Source organism: Lipotes vexillifer, unplaced genomic scaffold (assembly GCF_000442215.2).
Source record: "Lipotes vexillifer unplaced genomic scaffold, Lipotes_vexillifer_v1.1 scaffold182, whole genome shotgun sequence".
NCBI classification, from domain to species: domain Eukaryota; kingdom Metazoa; phylum Chordata; class Mammalia; order Artiodactyla; family Lipotidae; genus Lipotes; species Lipotes vexillifer.
The window spans coordinates 6,280,359-6,286,005 of NW_006798798.1; the positions used below are offsets into that span (position 1 = coordinate 6,280,359).

The 5,647-nt window shown below is 40.5% G+C and overlaps 1 protein-coding gene across 1 annotated transcript in view; it reads right to left on the reverse strand.

Annotated features, from left to right (window-relative positions):
* The window catches only part of LOC103081756 (zinc finger protein 567), a 158,607-nt gene that overhangs the window by 28,937 nt on the left and 124,023 nt on the right, over positions 1 to 5,647 (reverse strand). The window contains exon 1 of the mRNA XM_007471035.1: positions 2,613 to 2,659. The gene's annotated coding sequence lies outside the window, so the exon portion shown is untranslated. Of the gene's footprint in view, positions 1 to 2,612 lie in introns of the transcript that reaches the window.

Below are 5,647 nucleotides of genomic sequence, written 5' to 3' on the forward strand. Positions count from 1 at the left end.
GTATTTTTATTTATTTTATTTTTTGGGGGGGAGGTACTGTATACTACGAACTGTAAGACTAAATACAAAAAGAACTATATGGGGTTTGGGGATATGTGTTAGAACTACTTTCTACTCAAGACTGAGCAAATAAATAAATGTACTGTGGTTATTGAGAGCCGAGTTTTTCACTGTCAGAGAAAGGAGTTACAGAAAAGGAAATGGAGATGGCTAGAAGAAGCCCTGTGGTATTGAACTGGAATTGGAGATATCATATGAAATCATGGATTATTTGTATAGGTATACATACAGATAGATACAGATGTGTGGGTACAGATGCATATATTTCATATCTGAGAAAGTCAAGAAGCAAAGACATCCCAGTAGCAATGAGCACATCTAATCTCGGTTTCTAAATATAATTTTCTAATAAAAGGAGCCAGTGATCCCTGGGAAATTTGCTGATTCCAGGACTAAGGCTGGGAAAGTACAGTATCAACCTGGAACATCCTGTGGTGCAGGAAAATAAGGAAGTACTAAAAAATAAATAAAGGGGATATGTTGAAAGGATACAGGAGCCAATCCAAAGGGCTTCCCAGTGGCCAAATATGGGACAATTCGAGCAATAAAATAGTGATAGTAGTGGATTATAACCTATAGTATTAAAAAATCCAGACTATACTCATATAAGTTAGTAAATAAATTAAATGGGGAGAAGGAAAATCTATTTGTAACAGAATTATAATTAATAAATGTAGAAGGAATAACAGAATCCGAAAAAAAACAAATCACCGTTTGGCAAATACCTGGTAATAAATTTTCAGGCAGGAATTATCAATGGATGTAGTAGGTGGAAGTAGGATGAAAAACAGCATAATTTTATAGACCTAAAGTATTTCTCCTTGAGACACATTAATTATAATAGAAAGAGTGACTTTGCAGTGGAGAAACCTGGCAAATAAAGTTAACACCACCAATAATGAGACAAATTAATCTCATGTGTCTCCTGATAAAATGCACTGAGAATACATCACTTCTGGGGTAGTCTTGCCTCAACTGCATAATCCAAATTTAATTATGAGGAAGTATCAGACAACCACAAATTGAGGAACATTCTACATTGCAGAATTTACAAAATAAAAGGCCAGTTCACCTCAAAAGTGTCAAGGTCATGAAAGACAAAGATTGAGTAACCGTTCCAGATAAAAGAAGACTAAGGAGAGTTACCAACTTAATTGCAACATATGATCCTGGATTGGATCCTTGTCCAGAAACAGGACACTAAGGGACACTGGTTGAATAAGGTTTGTAGATTGGTTATTTATCAGCGTTAATCTCCTGGCTTTGATAGAGAAGCTGGGTTAAGAGTATTTGGGAATTCTATTTTTGCAACAGTTTTAAGTCTAAAGCTAATTAAAAATGAAAAGTTTAAAAACATTTAGATTAACATTAGGTGTGTAGGGAGTATGGAAGCTACGGGCCTTTCAGTTCACCTCCATAGCACTCAGTAATTTACTCCAATGGCAAATACTGGACATCAGTTCACTTGGGGGTGGGTGGTGGTGTGTGTCTTTGTTAGGCAAGAAGTTTCAGAAGAAGGAAGGAAAAGCACGTGTTAAAAAAAAAAAAAAGCCCCAAATGGGGTCATGTGCCCCCATAACAGCAAACAAGACAATTCCAGTTTCAATCTCTCTCAAGAAAATGTGCTCCTAAATAAAAACTCAACAAACAAACAAACAAACAAATGTGCTCTTTAAACAATCAATCTGAAATTTCCTGATTAGCACTAGTGAGGTAATCTGCATGATAAGACCCCTGCCATTCCCTTCCCCTAAAAGATGTCCCGGCCTAAAACAATCCTTTCTTTTCTTTTGCTAATAACTTCCTTGCACCACTTTCCTACTGCCTATAAAAACCTTCCATTTTGTACAACTCCTTGGAGTATCTCTCTACTTGGTAGATGGGATGCTGGCTGATTCATGAATTGTTGAATAAAGCCAATTAATCTTCACATTTATTTGGCTAAATTTTTTGTTTTTTTTTAACACACATCACGAATAATAAGAAGGGTTTCAGGGAAAGAAGAAAAACTGATACACGGAGTACTTGGCTTTTGGATGTTCAATAATAATTCTTTCCTTCTCTTCTCAATACGTCTCTTGGAGAAGAGTCAAGGAAAAGCAATCATGAGGGACCAGGGCATTTTTAAAGGGTCATCGCCCGACCCTCCCACACAGGGGAGGGAGAGCAGAGAAGACTGGACATCATGCCCAATTTTGGTTACAGGGAAAGGCTGAGGTTATCACTGTCCAGGGCCAAAATCTGTCAGAGTACTGGAGTCACAGGCACCTCACACCCACACACTTGGTGCTGAACAAATGGTCAATGTCACACAAACACATATCCACTCTTAGGACACACAGTGAAACAAGAGCATAGACACCTCCACAGCCTTATACACAGCCACAATCTCACACTCACTAAGGCACACACAGTCGCACAAACTACTCACCACCATGACACACAAAGACACATTCAGAACTGTGCATCCTCAGCCCGCTGACGCCAGCGCGCAAAAACCCAAGGCTCTCTGGACACGCCCTGTCCCCGCCCCGGACTCCCGGACCCCTCACCTTCTGCCTCCCCGTGGTCGCGTCCGGGTCCCTGCGAAGCTAACGACCTCGCCACGACGTCAAGAGAGACGTAACGCTAGGCCGCTGTGGACTCTGGGAAATGTAGTCCAGAGCCAGACCAGCTACAGAGAAGATGGCGTCCTCATACCTCAGAGTATGGGCTTGGCCCGTTTGACGCTGCCCTCGGGAGGCTTCAAAGAGGGGGTGGGGTTCCGGCTCCAAACCTTCCACCAGGCTTCAGCTGATCTTCCTCCAAGGCAAAAGTACTCACCCTGAGAGCATCATAATCACAGGAAGAGACCGCCAAGTTCGCGTAGGAAAGACAGACGGAGAGACATAGAATGTCGACCAGCAAAGCCTTAAGGGAAATGTAGTCCAAGGCCGGGAAAGCGGCGTTGCTGTCGATAGAAGGTAATCAGATACCAGCCTGCGCTTGGCCGCGGTGACCGTGCGGGCCGCATCGCGGAGATTTCTGGGAGTGCTCACTCGGCCTCGGAGTGCGCAGGCGCAGCGCACCGAGTGGACATTTTGGTCTTTGTCCGCGGGTCAGTCCGGCCCCTGGATCCACGTGGCGCGAAAATAGGAGGTGGGATGTGGGTGTCTTGGGCCGATGGGGTCTGGGAGGTTGAAGAGAAGGATTCTAGATCTATTGGGGTGCGGCGCGAGGGTGGGGAGTGGGTTTAAGAGCTTCTGGCCTACATGTAGGGTGGGGGTGGGGGCCTCTGAGGAGGGTTCGAGCGTGCATGACCCTGAGTTTGACCGCAAGTTTGATCGGATGTTTGAGATTGAGGGAGAAACTGTGGGTGCAGCATTGTGTATGGTTGTTTCTAAGAGAGAGAGAAATGTAGGAAACCAGCATTGAGAAAATAACATCCGAGCGGCACTTCCCGTGTCGAAAGTGCTGATAATAACGGTGCCGTCTTCCTGGAACATGTAATTTACTTGAAGATTTGAAGGGTGATGTAAAAGCTAAGTGGTAAATACTTTTTTAATGGACTTTTGTATAAAAGCGCGTTTGTTTTTAATTGGGGTAGAATGCAAATCACCGTGTTTTTTTTTTTTAAACAAAAATATTTTAAAGGAAATTTTTGTTACGGGGAGCCTGCTTCAAACGGTCTCAAATTTTCCGATTTTTGGGGTACTTTAATAGGTCTCCTGTTAATTTAGAGTAAATATCAGTCTTACATGTTGAGAAGCAGTGTCAAATAGTGCAGAAGGCCGAGGACTGGGAGTCAAGGGTTTGGGGTTCTAGGTTCGGCACGGTTATCCTGGTTCTTTGAAAAAAACTTAGTTCCCTCAGTGTTTATACATGAGTCTGGACTAGTTAGTTGTCCTAACTCCTAAATGCGTGGAGGTGTTCCCAGGTTGTATGGATTTTGTGAAGTAACAAAAAAGTAAGGAATCCACCTTCAGTTATCCTTCACGTGATTGTAAATAATTGGGGACCAAATCAATATCTACAAATCAGTAGGCTTCAAATAGACAAACCACAGCCAGTTAGAAGGTATAATATTAGAAAAGCATTATTTACAAGAACAGTTTTTTTTAAATTGAGGAATAAACTTAAGAAATGTGTAAAACTATTGGAAAAGAACTTTAAAATACTGCTAAAGGGCATAACATAAGATGTGAACAAATATACAGTGTTTTTCAATAGGAAGACATCTTAAAGAAGTGTGTGCAAATTTAATTTAAGTAAATTTATTAATTTAATGTTATCCCAGTAAAAGTATCCAGTTTTTTTTTTTTGGACCTAGGTAAGCTGATTCTGCACTTCATACGGAAAAATAGACAAGCTAGAATAGCTAGTAAAACTCTGAAAAAGGAAAGCAGTTGGGGTGTGGGGAAGTGGGAACCCAACAGTAACACTTTACTTTTTTTTTTGCCACTCCCCTGGGCTTTTGTGATGTTAGTTCCCCAACCAGGTATTGAAGAGGCACCCTCAGCAGTGAAAGCGCAGAGTCCTAACCATTGGACCATCAGGGAATTCCCCCAACAGTAACATTTTAAATCCTCAGAAATTAAAATAGTATTGGTATTAGCAGGAAGCAGGCCTATGAAGGGCAATTCAGCAGTATGTATAATAACTACAAATGTATTTTCTTTTTGACTTATTTTACAGATGGAAATTCATTCTTCAAATGTACCTGAATTTACATGAAGTTGTACAGGTACAAGGTTATTCATTGCAGCAGTGTTTCACATAGGAAAAGATTAGAAACAATTCATGCCCATCAGTAGGAGATTGGTTCAGTAAAATTATGATGTATGTATACAACAGAATAATTTGCAGCTCTATAAAAGAATGAGGAGGAAGCTTTCTGTATACTGACACTGAAATAACTCCGGAAATGTATTGTTAAGTGAAAAATGCAAGATGCAGAATGTATGGTATGCTTCATTTGGAGTAAGAAAGGGGAGAGATAAGAATATATACTTGTATTTGTTTCCTTTAAGAAACAAGGTCCACAAGAAACTAGTAAGAGTGGCTACCTCTGTTGGGGGTAGAGGTACTGGCATAGATAGGACAAGGGCAAATAGCTTTCTATGTTTTGTTTTGTTTTTTCCCCTAACTATATGAGTTTAGTATATATTCAAAAGTCAAAGTAATTTTTTTTAAAGTAGGCCATAAAACGAGACTCTTTCCTCTGCCACTTTGTACCTTGGTGACCTTAGGCAGGTAATCCCTTGTGCCTCAGGTTCTCATCCAGTATTATAGAGAAAATAATAGTATCTAATTCACGGAGTAGTTGTGTAGATGGAGGAGTTCTAAAGAATAGTGCTTTATTACTTAGTAGTACTGGATAAACTTTAAGTAGTACTGTTGTTACTATCTACAGAATAATACTTCCTCAGAAATAATGCCATTTGCAGCAAGGTGGATGGACCTGGAGATTATCATACTAAGTGAGGTTAAGTCAGACAGAGAAAGACAAATATATGTTAGGCAGAATCTTAAAAAAATGATACAAATGAACTTATTTGCAAAGCAAACACTCAGAATGAATTTATGGTTACCAGAGGGGAAGAGTGTG